At 46.6% G+C, this 20,491-nt stretch overlaps 1 pseudogene; it reads left to right on the forward strand.

Annotated features, from left to right (window-relative positions):
- Positions 1-18,490: 18,490 nt before the first annotated feature.
- LOC133235969 (filamin-binding LIM protein 1-like) lies at positions 18,491-19,831 on the forward strand (annotated as a pseudogene).
- Positions 19,832-20,491: the final 660 nt, after the last annotated feature.

Consider the following 20,491-nt stretch of genomic DNA (forward strand, 5'->3'; position numbering starts at 1 on the left):
CCTTCTTACTACTCCCTGCTTACCTTATACACCAGTCAGACAGACATTCCAACTCTCCCTTTGAAACAAACTCTATGACAAAATAACTACTTTTTAAAGAAGCTAAAATATCATGGTTCAGGAAAGCACTGTAACGGTAAGCACTCTGGTGGTACAAGTGCATATCTGTTAAATATCTCTTCCCGGTTTTATTTCTTCATGAAATGATTTAGGGTCTGGTTGCTGGCTCATTTGCTCTCTTAAGTGAAGTGAAGATGTTAGTTGCTCAGTTGTGTCCGACTCTTTGTGACCCCATGAACTGTAGCCCACCAGGCTCCTCCTCCAGGCAAAAATACTGGAGTGAGTAGCCATTCCCTTCTCTAGGGGATCTTCCCAACCCAGGGATCAAACTGGGGTCTCCTGCATTGCAGGCAGATTCTTTACCAGCTGAGACACCAGGGAAGCCCCAGTTGCTCTCTGCCCATCCTCAAAATCCCTCCCCTCTTGACATCTCAGACAGTGGATGGGCACCGGTGGATTCTCTCTGAGTGCAGAATTTCCTTACCAAAGAAACTTGGGGAATGGGTTACTTCCAACCCTCTGAGTGAACTTTAAGCTAAGACTTCAGCTGTTTTAGGGACTGCCCTGGTAGCTCAGCTGGTAAAGAATCCACCTGCAATGCAGGAGAACCTGGTTCAATTCCTGGGTCGGGAAGATCTGTTGGAGAAGGCATAGACTACCCACTCCAGTATTCTTGGGCTTCCCTGGTGGCTCAGCTGGTAAAGAATCTGCCTGCAATGTGGGAGACTTGGGTTCGATCCCTGGGTGGGCAAGATCCCCTGGAGAAGGGAAAGGCTACCCACTCCAGTATTCTTGGGCTTCCCTGGTGGCTCAGCTGGTAAAGAATCTGCCTGGGATGTGGGAGACTTGGGTTTGATCCCTGGGTTGGCAAGATCCCCTGGAGAAGGGAGAGGCTACCCACTCCAGTATTCTGGCCTGGAGAATTCCATGGACTGTATGGTGCATGGGGTCTCAAAGAGTCGGGCACAACTGAATTACTTTCACTTTTCAGTAGTTCTTGCTTTGATTTAGAGCCTAGAGCCACAGTCCCCTAGGAGAGTGAGCTTGAAGTAGACCTTGCCCTTGGTCTTGGTTTGGGGATCAGCAGAGCAGTGTTTAAGGGAGAAGGCAATGGCACCCTACTCCAGTACTCTTGCCTGGAAAATCCCATGGATAGAGGAGCCTGGTAGGCTGTAGTCCATGGGGTTGCTAAGAGTCAGACACGACTGAGCGACTTCACTTTCACTTTTCCCTTTCATGCATTGGAGAAGGAAATGGCAACCCACTCCAGTGTTCTTGCCTGGAGAATCCCAGGGATGGGGGAGCTTGGTGGGCTGCCGTCTATGGGGTCTCACTTTTATGTCCAAAGAGCTTGACCTCAAACCCAAGCTCAGCACTAAGTGCATTTGATCATGTACTGACCTCAGCCTCAACCTACAAAGTTCAAATATTAAGACCCATTTCCCTGTGGTTTTGAAGGGATTAAATTGGTTCCACTGTGTAAATAACACAGTATTTTAGTGTCAGAAACATGAAACTCACACCCTGGAAGGTGATGCTGTTGTTACCTGATCCGAGAATCTGCAGACACTGCAGGGCTCCAGCTTCCCATCAGCCACCCTGGAGCCAGCGTTCAGACCTCGGCTTCTCTGCCACCAGCTGGGGGAGCATTTCCAGTCTCAGCTCTCAGATTTTGTCACTTTAATAAATGCATCAGACCACAAGGTGGTGCTTTATTCTAATGTTTGATATTAGGAGGATTTTTCCAACCACAAGAAGTGAATAACAAGGCACACTCAGCATCATTACCAAGTGTCAACTCTCTAACTCTAAACGCAAATGTCTGGGTAGGCTCCCGTCCTCTGTGACTGATGACCGAGGAGCACAGAGCTCCGTGGAGCAACAGGTCCTCCTGGTTCTGTCCCCAACTGGGAGGGAAAGGAAGAGAGCCCCAGCAAAGCTGATGCCTTTCCTGGGTTTCTTTTTCTATAGTGTTATGTAAATTCCTGTCAAACCTACGCACCCACTGTGTGGTTTCCTCAGTTTCTATCTTACTCACTCTGCTGGTGAGCAATGGTTCACAGGGTGCACTGATGAGGAGGAGAAGAGGGCATCTTGGTGACATCTGCTCTGAGATGGTGAGATGTCCACTTGCTCCTTGTAGAGTAGTGACTAAAGCCTCTGGCCACGAGTGTAGATCATGGGGCTCTGTGTGCAAAGCAGACGCCCACCCCTCTTAAGGTGCAGCTTGCCAACACATGTGCCACCCCAGTCTCATTCCGTTGGCATTAGACAACACAGCAGCAGTTTTGCCCACTGGGTTAACTATGTTCAATTAGCAGAGCAGCTTAATGATCTAAAGGACTTTATAACCAATGTCCAGTCATTATTAGAGGCCATAGAGAATTAACAATTCTGAGTCCTAGTCTAGGCTCAGCCACTAGCTGGCTGCATGAATTCAGGCAATTTCATGGATTTTGTTCACCTTTAAAATTTTTGTGCACCTAAAATCCAATATCATGGATTTTGTTTACCAAGAAGGTAAGAAGACCATGTGTGCGTGCTCAGTTGCGCAATTGTGTCCGACTCTTTACTACCCCAGGGACTGTATCCCACCAGGCTCCTCTGTCCATGGGATTTCCAGGCAAGAATACTGGAGTGGGTTGCCATGTCCTGCTCCAGGGGATCTTCCCAACCCAGGGATCAAACTTCAGTCTCTAGCATCTCCAGCATTGGCAGATTGATCCTTTACCACTGAGCCACCTGGGAAGCAGGCAGGTAGACCAGATGGTCTTTATGCCCATCCTGAAGTCAGCATCCTTTTTCCCTTAGGAGAGGTCCTGCATCTGCTCAAGATGTGAGTTGTTGTGGAGGCCACGAAGGCTTTATGAGGAATCCCAGATAATATCCAGCAAAGACAGTAAGAGGTGAGAGAAAGGCAGGAAATGGACAGAGTGAGGAAGGGCTAGGCTTGGAGACCAGAGGATACTGAGAAAAGGGGAGAGAGCTGGGGAGAAGAGAACTTGGATCCTGTAAACTTGCGTTAAGACATCAGGGCAAAGTGAGAGGCTTTTGTGGAATATGGCTGCTGTAAAGGAAAAAGGCAGTGGCGGCGGGGGGAAGGTAAAGCGCTTTCTTTGGATCCAGGCAGAGGATTAGCCCGAGGATGATTTTCTATTATAGCTGATCCTCTGATAACAGCTTTCTAAAGGCTTGTGTAGACGTCCCTTCACCAAGACCTTTGACCTTTTAATCCTTCTGAAAGTGACCTGTCCTCTCTTTCCCCTAATGAGAACAGAGACAAATAAAAGAAAGTTTGTCAGCAGTCATTCCAAGAACATTCTGTTGATTTTCTCATTCTGCTTTAAGGCTGCACCCAACAACCTTCCATTATAAGATAACGAAGAAAAAAAAAACATGTCCATGAGTCACAACAGCTATGGTCAATAAGTCACATCTTACAGCAGCTTCTTTGGCCTGTTCATAGTCTGAGTGAAAGAATCAGGATCAGTTAGGCTCAACTTCATTTTCATAGACTCACTTTCCTTTTAATTAAGAAAGTCATGCATTTTTCTTCGAGTGATATAGCACTTGGTGGAAGGCGCAGGAGATGACAGCACCAGGTTGCTTGGCTCAGAGGAGAGACAAGGCAAGATCGCTACATTCCACCACTTACTGAATTTGGAGAAGCACTGCATTTGTCCTCTTGAAATGATCTGACTCAGCTTCTTCGAATTTTATGAGTACTCTGGTCATGTTATTTGAGACTCATCCGCCCTTTACTTATTTGTATTAGACATTTTATTGTTTGGGAAAAAAATGAACTCAATTACTACAAGTATGAACAGACATCTGGAAGAGTGATCTAGTCTAGTATTAATGGAGACTGTTATTGTGTTACTAAAAATTATACACATTGTATATATTAAGATATACAATATATTAAATATATATTGTATATATTTAAAATACATAATAAAATAAAAAACATATTTGATGTTATATTCTGAAAGATTATATAAAAACGGTGAAAAACTGTTCTCTCTTGGAGAAAATGTTACAACTTTAACTTTTCTTTCTTTAGTTCAAATGCTAATGCATTCTTTGTGGTTTTAAGTCTATGAATTTTTTGGAAAAACTTGCTTGGATCCAAATTCATCACTGAATACATCAGAATCTTGAGAGAGATAAAAACTTACCAAAAAGAAGGGGTTACCATCGATGTGTATGTGATGTCTCTAAGCAAAAATTAAATGAATAAATAAGATAAGAATATTAGTCATTCTAATCAGGGTCAGGGTTACAGTGTCTTTAAATTTCACCCATTCCCTTTCTGTTTAATAAAATAAATTTATAGGTTTAACCTATGACTCCACAGATAGCCATGCGTTTTCTTTCGCAATGCTTGTCAAATAAGCCCCTGAAATATTTTCATTTTGCTTCTGTTCAGAGCACAACCCTGGAAGAATCTAGAAATCAAATTATAGGCTAGTTCGAGTAGGAGAAAAAAAAATCATTTTTAATAGTCAAGCTGGAGCAACAAAAGCAAATGGGAACTATAGCAGAGCATGTTTCAGGTCGATTTCATGATAGGACTTTTCCATTAGTCTTTAGATTTTTTAAATCCGTGGTTTTTGTCATGTTCTGTTAAATACGGATTTCACTTTTGTTTATCAAAATTGGAGTTCTGATGCATCACTGGTCCTTGAAGTGTAAGTGCCAGTCAGAGAAGGTGGCTCCCAGAAGCCGTTGCAGCCCGCTGTGGGTGAGTGTGTTCCCATTACCCCCTCCCTCAGGAGCCCAGTACAAGCGGGCAGGCCAGGGTTTGATGGCTGCGAGTTCAAAGCAGCTTCTGGGCCGCTTAATCTCATGGTTTACTGTTGAGTTATAAATCTATTTTTTATTAAAATATAATTATATGTCCATGGTGACAATGCTCACATTTTACGGCAAGCCATTTTTCACACTAGGAGGTCTGCAGATAGATTGCTGGAGGTGCAGGGAATTCTGTTTCTCTACCTTAGGCTATGAGCTACTGTCCAAGTACCATATCTCTCATAAATTATTTTCAACAGTCTCTTGGGTCTCCAAAAGATGCCCTGTTCGCTCCTTACACCCTTTTCCCTACCATCTGGAAAAGGCCCCGATCACTTAATGGAACAGACACAGGCAAATCCACCTACATGCTGAAATGTATTTGTAGCCCCCAGATCAATACTCACAGCACTTTCACGATGATTAATGAACATGTGCTGGATGAGGAAGCATATGAATTACCAACAGGCATGTTCCCAGCTTCTTGTTTCAGCTCTCACGCTAATAAAGTCTCCTCTCTGCTGTCTCTTTGGGGCCACATTCTTTGCATTTCTGTGCTCTTTGGAGTGATTGTTTAAAATGGCCCCCAACTCCACCTTGCAATTCAGGAGACACAGGTTCGATCCCTAGTCCAGGAAGATCCCACATGCTGCAAAGCAGCTGAGCCCATGCTCCACAACTACTGAGCGTACGCTCTAGAGCCCGAGAGCTGCAGCTATTGAGCCCGTGTGCTACAATTACTGAAGCCCCTGTGCCTAGAGCCTGTGCTCTGCAACAAGAGAAGCCACTGCAAAGAGAAGCCCATGCATCTCAACTAGAAAGGAGCTCCTGCTGCCACTACTAGGGAAGGCTCATGTGCAATAACAAAGACCCACCACCCGCCAAAAAAAACATAATAATAATACTAAAATGGCCCCCAAACATAGTGTCCAAGGGCCGGTTAGTATCCTAAGCACAGAGTCTGTGTGAGATGCCTTATGGAAAAAATCTGCATGTTTCATAAGCTCCATTCAGGTGTGAATTCTAGCATCATTGGCTGTGAATTCAATGTTAATGCGTCAATGTGATACATGACATTAAGTGCATTTCAGCAAAAACACACAGGCTGTAAAATAGGCGAAGTGGATCAGAAGATTCTCATCCCTCCTACCACCCTTCTTTAAAAAACAGAGCTTTGACATGTACACACTGCTTCACTGAAAATGGATAACCAACAAAGAGCAACGACCTAGCACAGGCTCTACTCAATACAATGTAACAACCTAAATGTGGAAAGAATTTGGAAAAGAGTAGCTACATGAGATACATGTGTAACTGAATCACTTTGTTGTGGGCTGAAACTAAAACAACTTCACTAATCACCTATACTCCAATATAAAATAAAGAGGTAAAAAATTTAAAAAGTAGAAAAGAAACAACAGCAAAAACCCCAAAACACACATGAAATGAGGCTAGATATTGGTCGAATGATGCAAATGTCACCAGCGGCTCATAGGAACCCAACCTTTATTTCCCCTGGGAGCAATGGTTCTGTCTTCATCAATTCTATGTTCCAACAGCGACTCTGTAGAACACAGTACCACCAATAACGAGAATCAGCTGTAACTGCTATTGCTGTCTTTTCTGTTTCCCAAAACACATATGCCTACTTTTTTTTTTTTTTTCAGAAAGGAAATTAGAAACAAAACAGTTCAGAGAAGAGAAATGAATACTTTATAAAGACAGAAAATGAATCCTAGGGTAAACTTTCAAAGGAACTGGGGTTCACTGAGTTCACAGAAGAAATGCACTTAAGATCCTTTCCAATCTCCCTTCCAACAGAGGACCAAAGAAGGGAGAGACAGACCCACACTCACGCAGATAAGATGGAGCCGGAACCCAGGGGAACATTTTACCGATGGGTGTCATGAAACTTCAGAACACAGAGTTCCTCCCCTAGACAACTTCCAGAGAAGAAGAGAAAACTGATATTCACAAAACTGCTCAACTGCATTTGAGAGTTCCAAATCAGGCACTCGGACTGGCTTTTTACAGCTGTGGGATCCTGTGAATAGTGTTCACGTGTGAGGGGCCCGGAGGCGAGATCTGTGATTATGGAATGTTTTTACCCAGAACAGAATTCACTCTAATGAGTAAGCCTGTATAGGGTTTAAGGCTAGGCCACTGGCCATACTCTGACCAGTATTTCCCAGGCTGCATTTTCTGGAAAGTGAGGCTGTATTTCACATGTGTGTATGTGAGTGTGTGTGGTGTGTATGTGAGTGTGTGTGGTGTGTGTGTGACTGTGTGTGGTGTGTGTGTGTGTGTGTGTGTGTGTGCAATTAGTGATTTGTCTTTCTTATATTCACACTTTAAATTTATGTAAGGACATATTAGTCAGCATTTTGCCTTTTCTCTGTGGGATTTATGATCACATAGATAAGAGTTTGAAACTACGTGATCATGGGTAAGTTACTTGACCTCCCTTCCTTCTGTTTTCTCATCTGTGAAACCGACATCCCTATCTACGTCTGCCTCACCAGGTCTGTTAGAACATTCTCTAGTCTAAGTGGCTCTTCCTCCCTCTGGCTGGCCTCAAAGCCCATTTTCTCACCACTAAACTGTAGGTTCCACCAGGACAGATACCCTATCAACACGAGCCTCCCCCTTAAGCAGGAGCTCAAGAAGTGCCTGCTGAATAAAGTTCTGTTGGAACATCATTCCCAAGTTTAATTTCTTCAAAAGATCATCACTGCTCACAGAATGAAGCTCAAATTCTTACAGGGTCAGAAAAGCTGCTTGTGAATCCGCTTGCGCTTATTAAAGACAGGTGATCAGTTCCGGTCATCCTCCTCCCCGCTCCCAAGGCTACTGCTTATTAAAGACAGGTGATCGGTTCTGGTCGTCCTCCTCCCCACTCCCAAGGCTGCTGGACCAGCTGGGCAGTGGAAGACGCAGTGCACAGTGAGAGACTCGATCACGCTGGAAGAAAAGGCTCTTTTTTCTAATTGGTCGGCCTTATCCACCTTGTGATGACATCGTTTTCTGTTTTGCACTGAAGCCCTCCGTGGACAAAGCAGCCGCTCTGAACGCCAGGCGCGAGGTCCACGGTTTCACCAGATGCGCTGAGCAGCCTTGCCTCCAAGTCTTTAAAGGAGCTGCTGTTTCTTTCTCCGGCCCCACACCATTTCCCTGGAGGATTCGGCGTAAATACCACTTCTTCCGCAAAGCCTCCCTGACCCCAGAAATAGAGTTCATGGTCCCTAACTCTCCATGCTTGCCTCTCACCTAGGGCCCAGTCATTTCCTCGCTCAGATATTTAGCGATTATTTATTAAGTGTCTGCTGGCAAGAGGCCAGTGCAGTGAGTCCACAGGAGGGACTCGAGTCCTGCCTCTTGGACTGACGATAGATCCGGCGAGGTAGGCGTTAAATACAAAGAGTTTGGTTTTAATTTTGAGGAGACCCCACCCTGCTGTGAAAGTGTGTATTAAACTGGAATGGCGACCACACTTTTCAGACTGCGTGGTAACTGCCTGATTCTTGTGTATCCCTTTAGGAGATGACAGGGTCTGTGAGCTCTAAATTTCACTTTTTCTCAGAGCTGTAGCCCCAGACCTGAGCACAATATACTATATGCGTTTAAGAGACTATAAATGCTGTCATGGTTGTGGTTCAGTGCCTAAGTCGGGTCTGACTCTTGGTGACCCCATGGACTGCAGCACACCAGGCTTCCCTGTTCTTCACTATCTCCCTAAGTTTGCTCAAACTCACGTGGGTCGAGTCAATGAGGCCATTCAACCATCTTGTCTTCTGCTGCCCCCGTCTCCTCCTGCCCTCAGTCTTTCCCAGCATCAGGGTCTTTTCCATCGAGTTGACTCTTCGCATCAGGTGGCCAAAGTACTGGAGTGTCAGCTTCAGCGTCAGTCCTTCCAATGAAGACTCAGGATTGATTTCCTTTAGAATTGACTGGCTTGATCTCCTTGCATACCAGTAGCCATATTGCTGTCTGGAAACTGCTTCTAGAAGGCTCTGCGATTGCTCACTTGTCACAACACAGGATTTGGAGTATGCCTGTCCACAATCTTCACGTGTCCCTGAATAGATAGAAATAAGGGGCACAGACGTTGAAAAAAGTTCCATGAAGCTCAGCTCAGGGCATTTGCTTTCAGCGTGTCTCCCTGGCCCCTCCCCGGCCCCCTGGCACCCACAGAGCTGACCACGTGTGCTTTGCCTGAAGCCCATTCATACCGGTGTGCCACCTCTCCCCAGCAGCTGCAGTTTTAGCCTTCCTTTCAATGTCTAGCATGAAAGCTTGTGTGCTCTGTAAAAGGAATTTCAGATTAATTGGGAAAAGTTAGTGGAAACTGAAATACAAGGTCCCCCACGGACATGTGAACCTCAAGCCCACTAGCGTTTAGGTTGTAGTTTTGTGACAAAACTGACTCGGGTTGCCTGCATTCTTTTGCGTGACTTGAATACCACAAAAAATACCATTTTGACATGAAAAGAATGCCAGAGCCTGAAGGCAATCTTGGTTTAGCCATTTCTAAGGTAATGGAGATGTGATGGCTTGGGAGTCATGAGCTGCAGGTGCTGGAGAAGAGCTGGGTTAGCACCTCCCCGTCAGCCTTCACCGCCCCCTCCCCTCCTGCTCCCCTAGTTCCCAAATACCCCAGGCTCCAGGGCCCAGGGTCCCTGTGCCATCTGTTCCGTGTCCCCGTCTTTGTGTCTGAGTCTCACCTTCCCTCCTGCACTCAGCCTGTGCGCGTCATGCCCTCAGCCAGGCTGCTGAGAACTCTCTCTGGATTCCCAGGTCCCTGGGCAGCACGGACTCTTAGGGATGGGTGGAGTCAGTGTGTTGTCTGGAGTCATGTGCAAGAATGTGGGTGCAATTGGAGGACAAGGGTGGACACATGTTCCTTGGCTCTGGGTCACAAGGAAGAGCATCAGAATATCTCGGGACTGGGAAATCTCAACTCTTGATGGCATCAAATGAGGATGTGATCACCTGTGTATAATGGAAACTCCTAGAGTCAGTAGGGGGCTTCCCTGGTGGCTCAGACGGTAAAGAATCTGCCTGCCAATGGAGGAGACCAGGGTTTGATCCCTGGGTCAGGAAGATCCCCTGGAGAAGGGAATGGCAACCCACTCCAGTACTCCTGCCTGGAAAATCCCATGGACAGAGGAGTCTGGTGGGTTACAGTCCATGGGGCCACATAGAGTTGGACACGACTGAGCAACTAACACTTTCTTTCAGAGTCAGTAGAGATTTGGGACATCGGTGCCGATTACAGATATCAAAGAAGTGATAAAAAGAGCAGAGAAAATACATTACTGATATGCATAAATGAGCTGTATATCATATATGCCTACTGTATGTAGGATGAAATGTACTGTGAATTGTATCAGATTGAAACAGTAAAATCGATATATATTAATGTGACTTACAAGTAAATAAACAGAACAGAATTAAACATGAGCAAACTCGGTAGAAATATTGTTTTTTCCAGCTAACACCAGTCTTTGAGTACGGACATTTGGCCAGAGTGAAAAAACACAAGCCTCTGTTTTGTCTTGTCTCCTGGGGAGATGATTTTTCTGGAAGGCTTTCCTGAGGTCTGTGGTTCTCCCCCTTTCCCCTCTGTCCCCTCAGTTCCCACTCCCTCCTCTCTAATAATTTTCATGGTGGGAGTAAGTCACCCAGGGACAGTTCCAAACAATGGACAACTTCACAGAGTATGAACTTTCAGTTGAAATACCAGATAGAAGCTGGGAGAACAAGCTCAGCTACAGGGAGGGAGGGCAAAGAGAAAAATAGAAACACTCATTTTCTACTTTCAGTAGTTGATGGAAAAATCCACATTGGAAGAGAGAGACTACTACAATTAAAGAAGATTGTGTAGCTGTTAGAAGATACATTTTTACATTTTGAGAGGGGATCGTGCTTTATAAAGTATCTACACCAATAAGACAAAAGAGGTATCTGATTCACTAATGTGACTATAACACTAATTTTAGTCCTTTATGAAATTCCTCAAAATTGATGCTTAAAGAGCATGCAGCACTTGCTGTTTGCAATAGCATGCTAAAGACAAATATCATATATAAGAAATCTAAAACAATGGTACTGATTAACTTATTTGTAGGGCAGGAGTAGAGACACAGACATAGAGAACAGACTTTGGACACAATGAGGAAAGAGAGGGTAGGACGAATTGAGAGAGTAGCATCGAAACATATATATTCAGTTCAGTTCAGTTCAGTTCAGTCACTCAGTCATGTCCAACTCTTTGCAACCCCATGAATCGCAGTACGCCAGGCCTCCCTGTCCATCACCAACTCCCGGAGTTCACTCAGACTCATGTCCATCGAGTCAGTGATGCCATCCAGCCATCTCATCCTCTGTCGTCCCCTTCTCCTGCCCTCAATCCCTCCCAGCATCAGAATCTTTTCCAATGAGTCAACCTTTTCAAGAGGTGGCCAAAGTATTGGAGTTTCAGCTTTAGCATCATTCCTTCCAAAGAAGTCCCAGGACTGATCTCCTTTAAAATGGACTGGTTGGATCTCCTTGCAGCCCAAGGGACTCTCAAGAGTCTTCTCCAACACCACAGTTCAAAAGCAGCAATTCTTCGGCACTCAGCTTTCTTCACAGTCCAACTCTCACAACCATACATGACCATTGGAAAAACCATAGCCCTGACTAGACGGACCTTTGTTGGCAAAGTAATGTCTTTGCTTTTGAATATGCTATCTAGGTTGGTCATACCCTTCCTTCCAAGGAGTAAATGTCTTTTAATTTCATGGCTGCAGTCACCATCTGCAGTGATTTTGGAGCCCCAAAAATAAAGTCTGACACTGTTTGCACTGTTTCCCCATCTATTTCCCATGGTAAGGAGCAGTGGCTGCGCTTTGCTGGAGCAGCCATGAAGAGATACCCCATGTCCAAGGTAAGAGAAACCCAAGTAAGATGGTAGGTGTTGCAAGAGGGCATCAGAGGGCAGACACACTGAAACCATAATCACAGGAAACTAACCAATCTGATCACATGGACCACAGCCTTGTCTAACTCAATGAAACTAAGCCATGCCGTGTGGGGCCACCCAAGACGGGCGGGGCATGGTGGAGAGGTCTGACAGAATGTGGTCCACTGGAGAAAGGAATGGCAAACCACTTCAGTATTCTTGCCTTGAGAACCTCATGAACAGTATGAAAAGGCAAAATGATAGGATACTGGAAGAGGAACTCCCCAGGTCAGTAGGTGCCCAATATGCTACTGGAGATCAGTGGATAAATAACTCCAGAAAGAATGTAGGGATGGAGCCAAAGCAAAAACAATACCCAGTTGTGGATTTGACTGGTGATAGAAGCAAGGTCTGATGCTGTAAAGAGCAATATTGCATAGGAACCTGGAATGTCAGGTCCATGAATCAAGGCAAATTGGAAGTGGTCAAACAGGAGATGGCAAGAGTGAACGTCAACATTCTAGGAATCAGTGAACTAAAATGGACTGGAATGGGTGAATTTAACTCAGATGACCATTATATCTACTACTGCGGGCAGGAATCCCTTAGAAGAAATGGAGTAGCCATCATGGTCAACAAAAGACTCTGAAATGAAGTACTTGGATGCAATCTCAAAAACGACAGAATGATCTCTGTTCGTTCCAAGGCAAACATATATACTACCATATGTAAAATAGGTACCTAGGGGAAAGTTGCTGTATCTACCGAATTCATTTGGTTACCGAGTGCTGATTGTATTCTAGGAAGCATGGAGAATAGGGATTATTCGAGCCAGACATGGGTTCATGCCCTCATGGATCTGCCAGTCTATGGCCTGCCTGTGTCTCATCAGGGAATCACCCAGGAGAGAATGTGAGGTTGTGTCTCCAATGCTGGGTTCCATGGCACTAAGCCAGCATCTCAAATCTGAGTGCACCTTGTCCTCTTGTTGCTGTTCTTCGGTTGCTAAGTCATGTCCAACTCTTTGTGACCTCACGGTCTGTAGCCCACCAGGCTCCTCTGTCCATGGGATTTCCCAGGCAAGAATACGGGAGTGGGTTGCCATTTTCTTCTCCAGGGGATCTTCCCAACCCAGGGGCTGAACCTGTGTCTCCTGCATTGGCAGGCAGATTCTTTACCACTGAGCCACCAAGGAAACCCAACTTGCCCTCTTGGGAGGTATTAAAAAGGGTCATGGAAATCTCTCTGAGTGAGATTACATTTCTTGAGACACAAAACCATTGTGGTCAGGATTATTCTTTCGTAACAGAGTTTATGTCCCCTTTGTTTCAGTTTTTTAAAAATTTGCCTGTTATGCCATGAGGCTGCCAGGTGAAACCTGCAAGTTGGAAATTCATTGTAAATGTTAGCTTCCAAGACAGTATGGTACTGACACAAAAACAGAAATACAGACCAATGGACCAAGATAGAAAGCCCAGAAATAAACCCATGCACCTGTGGGTCCCTTATTTTTGACAAAGGAAGCAAGAATATACAATGGGGCAAAGACAGCCTGCTCAATAAATGGTGCTGGGAAAACGGGACAGCGACATGTAAAGGAATGAAATTAGAACGCTTCCTAACACGATGTATGTGTGCATGCTAAGTCACTTCAGTCATGTCCGACTGTGCAACCCCAAGGACAGCAGCCCACGGGGCTCCTCTGTCCATGGAATGCTCTAGGCAAGAATACTGCAGTGGGTTGCTATTTCCTTCTCCCTCCTAACACCATACACAATGATGAACTCAAAATGGATTAAAGACCTAAATGTAAGACCAGAAATTATAAAACTCTTAGAGGAAAACATAGGCAGAACACTTGATGACATAAATCAAAGCAAGATCCTCTATGACCCACCTCCTGCTGCTGCTGCTGCTGCTGCTGCTGCTAAGTCGCTTCAGTTGTGTCTGACTCTGTGCGACCCCATAGACGGCAGCCCACCAGGCTCCCCTGTCCCTGGGATTCTCCAGGCAAGAACACTGAAGTCACCCACCTCCTAGAGTAATGGAAATAAAAACAAGTGGGACCTGATTAAACTTAAAAGCTTTTGCACAGCAAAGGAAACTATAAGCAAGGTGAAAAGACAACCCTCAGAAAGGGAGAAAGTAATAGCAAATGAAACAACTGACAAAGGATTAATTTCCAAAATATACAAGCAGCTCATACAACTCAATCCCAGAAAAACAAACAACCCAATCAAGAAGTGGGAAAAAGACCTAAACAGACATTTCTCCAAAGTGACATACAGTTGGCTCAACATCGCTCATTATTAGAGAAATGCAAATCAAAACTACAATGAGATATCACCACACACCGGTCAGAATAGCCCTCATCAAAAAGTCTACAAACAATAACTGCTGGAGAGGGTGTGGAGAAAAGGGAATGCTCTTACACTGTTGGTGGAAATATAAATTGATATAGCCACTATGGAAGATGGTATGGAGATTCCTTAAAAAAAAACAACTGGGAATAAAACCACCATATGACCCAGCAATCCCACTCCTAGGCATATACCCTGAGGAAACCAAAATTGAAAGAGAAACATGTATCCCATTGTTCACTGCAGCACTATTTACAATAGCTAGAACACGGAAGCAACCTAGATGTCCATCAACAGATAAATGGATAAAGAAGCTGTGGTACATCTACACAATGGAATATTACTCAGCCATAAAAAGGAACGCATTTGAGTCAGTTTTAATGAGGTGGATGAACCTAGAACCTAATATATAGAATGAAGTGCGTCAGAAAGAGAAAGATAAATACCATATTCTAATGCATATATACAGAATCTAGAAAAATGGTACTGAAGAATCTATTTACAGGGCAACAGTGGAGACATAGGCATAAAGAATAGACTTATGCACACGGGGAGAGGAGAGGGGAGGGTGAAATGTTTGGAGAGAGTAGAAAAAAAACAAAAGAAATGTTAGCTTCCTGGCTTTTTAAACATGACTAGAATTTGAAATTGGAGAAGGAAATGGCAACCCACTCTAGTATTCTTGCCTGGAGAATCCTGTGGACAGAGGGGCCTGGTAGGCTGCTATCCATGGGGTCGCATAGCATCCGACATGACTGAAGCACCTCAGCATGCATGCATGCATTGGAGAAGGACATGGCAACCCACTCCAGTGTTCTTGCCTGGAGAATCCCAGGGACAGGGGAGCCTGGTGGGCTGCTGTCTATGGGGTCGCACAGAGTCAGACACGACTGAAGCGACTTAACAGCAGCAGCAGCAGAATTTGAAATATCAAACATGCGACTTCAGGACTTTATATTTTCTTATAACTTTATAGGCAATTTCTGGTTTTTTGGTTTAAGGGTTTTGTTTTTGTTTTTTTTGATGCGGATCATTTTTAAAGTCATTATTGTATTTGTTGCAATATTATTTCTGTTTTCTGTTTTGGTTTTTGGCCACAAGGCATGTGGGATTTTTAGCTCCTTGACCAGGAATTGAATCCCCAACCCCTGTACTAGACGGTGAGGCCCTGCACTGGGCCTCCAAGGAAGTCCCGTGCAAAGTCTGCTGTTTCCAATCACTTATTTACCAGCTCAACAAGTAACTCTGACCCTAGACATGTGCCGCACCTGGTGCTGGGTATTCAGGGCATAGAGGTGAGCAGGAGATACCAGCTAACAAGGCCACGTACAAATAGATACAGAATAAAATCACAGTGAGGGGACATTGTATACTTATGGCTGATTCACTTTGTTGTATGGCAGAAGCCAACACAATATTATAAAGCAATTATCCTCCAGTTAAAAATAAATTAAAAAAAAAAAAGTTATAGCTGGCTCACATTTTAAAGAGGCCTAAAGAAATCCTAGGGACAGAGGAGCCTGGTAGGCTACAGTCCACAGGGTTGCAAAGACTGGGACACGACTTAGGGACTAGACAATAACAAAGAAACAACCTCTAGCAAAAATGACAACATCAGCGCCCCAAGTGCATCGCAAAATGAGTCGACTCAGGGAGCTGCTGCCTTTGTCAAGGTGAGAGTCACATCTCCTCCTCCAGGTCCCCTGCCAGCAGATAACTCCTCCACCCACCTCTCTCTGCTCATGCAACAGCATGGGAAAACCACCTCTGTATATCTGATAGGCAGAATCTCAACTCTATTTAGAACCCAGTTCCCAGGAGCCTGGGAAAGGCAGTGTCAGTCTCAGTCCTTGCCCTTCCAGGAGGAAGTTGGAACACCTATTGAGGGGCCCTCCCCACAGTCAGCCGCAGTCACCGAGGGCAGAGCAGGGAGGTGTCACAAGCCATAGCGTGCGAGATCTGCTTTAGATTGGGTGATAAAGCAAAGCTGTTAGGAAGAAGCCGCCTTAAAGCTTAAAGCTGTACGTAGAAGAAGGAAGAGGACACAGGCAGTGTGTGCAAAGGCCCTGTGGCAGAAATTTGGCCAGGACAGAAAACAAGGAAGGGAAGGAAAATGTGAGGCGGGAACATAGAACAAAGCCTGAGAGTCCTTGGAAAGGTGATGGGGTGATGTGCAGAGCCTGGTGGGTCCAGGTAAGGACTCTGGACATTACTCCACCTGCAATGGAAGCCCTCCAAGGGGTCTATAAAGGCGAGTTGGGATTGTACACTTCATTACTACACGGCCTGATATGTTGTGATTTATTGTCAATACTCTCTGCTGTAAGAAATAAAATATCTGACTAAAAGGGGCTTAGACAAGTTCATCTTTCTTACCTAACAAGAAGCCTAGAGACAGGCATTTCCAAGATTGGTTTAGTTGCTCGGCAATGTCCAGGCTTTGGGTCAGCATCTTCGTGATCTTGGGGCTGTTCCCACATGGTCACAGGACAGTGGCTGCAGTTCCAGGCATCATATGCCTTCCCCATGGAAAGGGAAAAAAAAAAAGACAAGCAGAAATCTTTCTTTGGAAATTAAGAAAAGAAAGATATCTTCCTGAAACATTCAAGTTCCTTTGGCCAGAATCAGGTGCCATTGATCGGCTGAGCTGCAAAAGACACTGGGAAAATGGCTCTCTGCCACTGTCAGATTCTACAGTGGGAGGAAATCTCTGCCAAGAAAGGGGAAGGATGGAATGGTTTTGATGGGGAGCTGGAGCGAGTGCCAGAGCTGGATTTCTATTACAATAGTACTCTCCATATACGCCCAAGTCACCCACAGGGGTGAGCATCTCAAGGTTAGGGATGACCAAAAAAAAAGTGGTGGTAGCCTAGACTCACCTAGGGGGGATGTGTGTGTGTGTCTGTGTGCTCAACTGGGTCTGACTCTTTGACCCCCATGGGCTGTAGCCCACCAGGCTCCTCCACCATAGGATTTTCCAGGCAAAAATACTGGAGTGGGTTGACATTTCCTTCCCCAGGGTCATCTTCCAACCCAGGGATAAAACCTGTGTCTCTCACATCTCCTGCATTGCAGGAGGATGCTTTACCACTGAGCCACCAAGGAAGTTCCTACCTAGCTAGAGAAGGGCATGAAATGGAATGGTTAAAATAAATCCACACTTGTATAAATCAATCATTTTCGTTTCTTGTGTAATTGTGCTACTTGGAAACTTTGTTTATAAATGTATCCGTAGGACTTCCCAGGTGGCCCAGTGGATGAAAATCTGCCTGCCAATGCAGGGGACATGGGTTCAATCCCTGGTCCAGAAAGATTCCATATGCTGCGGAGCAACTAAGCCTGAGTGCCACAGCTACTGAGCCTATAAGCCACGACTACCAAAGCCCGCTTGCCCTAGATACAGCCCATGCTCCACTGCAAGAGAAACCACCACCACAAGAAGGCTGAACCCCCAACTAGAGAGTCACCCCTACCTACTGCAAAGAAGACCCAGTACAACCAAAAATAAAGAAATAAATAATTTTTAAAGAATTAAAGTGGCATTAAAAGTCAATAAATGTATCCATAAACATATTGGTAGGTGATGCAAATCAGCGATGGGGTACTTGCAATACACTATTCTGGGCAGGAGCCGTAGGGTGGGGCAAGGCCGGCCTGACTTGCACTCTGTGTCTGCCTGGGGGTGTCAGATGACGCCCCTCAGTCTACTGCAAGGCTGTCTGACCACTTGGGTGCTGGACATCCTCCCTCCTCTACCTGCCAGGACGCCACGGTGGGAGGATCCTACCCGGACGATTGTACGTTTTGCAGTTGGTCTTATGAAAAATGGATCTTCCCTTTCTCAATCCAGGAACAGCATTTTAACCTCCTCATCTAGCCCCATTCTTTCATCATCTCAGAACCCCCATTCTTTCAAACATCTCAGTTCCCGATTTCTCTCTCCCCTACGGGGGAGGGAGCAAAGTCATAGTTTCCAGTTGTTTGCACGAGAGAAAGGCAGGCAGGCACACCCTCTGATAGACGCTCGGTTCTGTTTCTTTCTCCTCCTTATTGGAGATATGCCAATGACCCTGCCAGACCCCAAGGCAATGACAAATCTGGAAGGCTGCACTCCTGCCCACTGAGATGGAGTGGGGACTAGTCATCTGCCTCTTTTGTTCTCATCACAGACTTCACCAAATCCCTGCTTGGGCTGCTCTCCATCTGGAAAAGCAGGGTTTACAGCTATCTCCGCACTCTGACTGTGGTTTTGTGACTCAAATCGCAAGAGGGACTTACTGTTAAGTAGAATAGACTCCAGGCCCGAGATTTGTTTGCAAAATGTCCAGTGGAACATGTAGAGAAAAGGCAAGAGGCAGAGGGATTGATGAGCAGAGAGGAGAATTTCTGCCAAACCCTTCAGCTAAATAAGAGATCAGGTGACCGACCAGAGCCACCAGGGGTGCGGGTGGCTCAGTGGAGCTGGCCTGAATGTTGGGGACCTCAGCCTTCCTAGGAAAATCCAGATCCCAGCCCCACCAGAAGCTGAAACAATGGCCTCCAAGCCTGAGAAGAGGGTCGCCTCGTCTGTCTTTATCACCCTGGTGCCCCCACATCGAGATGAGGCTGTGGTTGAGGAGGTGAGGCGAGCAGCTTGTGAGGCCCAGCCTGGCCACCCCTGGGAATCTCCTGCCCCCACAAAGGCACCCGGGGCTGGCTTGGTGGGAAAGCTCCGTTCCTGGATGCCTCCTGGCAGGACTGCAACCCCAGGGCCAGCTGTTCCACCTCCGCTCTCCAATGGAGGGTGTCACTTCCTTCTCGCCCTTGGACGTTGATGATGCTCTTCCAGACCCGGACCTCCTCCCACCTGTGCCTCCACCCCCTCCAGTGGACCTGCCCCTCCTGACAAAGAGCCCCCTCCGCGATGGGGGCACCACTCATTTCAGACTTGGGGCAGTTGCACCTGCCCCTCCCCCACCCCCATCCCCGCACAGGCCCTGGTGGAGGGGCCTCCACTGCAGCCTCGGCCCAGTCATCTCAAGCCCGCAGAGGAGGAGCTGCTGCCCACCACTCCAAAGAGCCTGTCGGCTTCCCTGAGAGAGACATCTGTGCCTTCTGCCGCAAGACTGTGTCCCCCCGAGAGCTGGGCGTAGAGGCCATGGAGAAGCAGTACCCGCCCAGTGCTTCACGTGCCGTGTCTGCCGCCAACGGCTGGCCGGGCAGAGCTTCTACCAGAAGGATGGGCGGCCCCTCTGTGAAGCCTGCTACCAGGACACCTGGAGAAGTGTGCCAAGTGTGCAAGGTTGTCCGGGAGTGCATCATCCGGGCCCTAGGCCAGGCCTTCCACCCCTCCTGTGTGTGACCTGCGCCTGGTGCATCAGGGACGAGGGCTTTGCCCTGGACAGTCAGAATGGGGTGTACTGCCTGGACGACTTCTACAGGAAGTTCGCCCCGGTGTGCAGCATCTGTGAGTATCCCATCATCGCCCGAGATGGGAAGGATGCCTTCAAAATTGAGTACATGGGAAGAAACTTCCATGAGAATTGCTACCCGTGTCAGGACTGCAGGGTCCTCCTGTCTGTGGAGCCCACGGACCAGGGCTGCTACCCGCTGAACAACCGTCTCTTCTGCAAGCTGTGCCACGTGAAGCAGAGTGCTGCGGGGTGCTGCTGAGGGCACCGCTGGGCTGGGGGCTGTGGCTGCACACTAGCCCTGCTTGTCAGGACCCCTTCCCTAACTTGTGTCCCTTCCCAACCTGTTCTGGCATGCTTTCCTTCCAAGCCACACGCAGGGACCAGCTTGCAGCTCCACCCATCACTTCGGCCGCTGAGCCCCGGGCTCCTCCCAGCTCAGAACACCCTTCAGACTCTCAGCGGTTCCTTCTCTCCTCTGGGCACCAGAAGGCTTTTGTACTGTGAACGTCATGCCCAGGGGTCCCACCTCCACCACTCTGGCCCCTCTTGAGCACTGGCCTTGACCTCCATTTCCAGGGGTCAGTTGGGTGAGTCTCCAGCAGGCACCCTGTGTCCATAGCGATGATCCACGAGCTCTGAGGGTGCTGAGCTATTAGAGTACAACCTCGGAGTCCTTTAAAAAGCACTATTTTTAACCTTTGAAGGTTAAATGATGAGAAACATACTTTGGATTTTTGGAGAAGATGGGGAAATACCTTCCATTGTTCATAAATGTACAAGATGGTGACCCTCCTGGTGGCACGGACTTCCCACCTCGGGGCCATGTTGACATGGGGCTCAGACCCTGCACAGCAGTGGCAGGAGCAAAGGGCGACACGCTGACACCCAAGGATGATGTCAGCAACTCTTCCACCTGCCTTCTGGTGCCTCCTTCCTGTGCG

The sequence above is a fragment of the Bos javanicus genome, chromosome 23 (assembly GCF_032452875.1).
Source record: "Bos javanicus breed banteng chromosome 23, ARS-OSU_banteng_1.0, whole genome shotgun sequence".
NCBI classification, from domain to species: domain Eukaryota; kingdom Metazoa; phylum Chordata; class Mammalia; order Artiodactyla; family Bovidae; genus Bos; species Bos javanicus.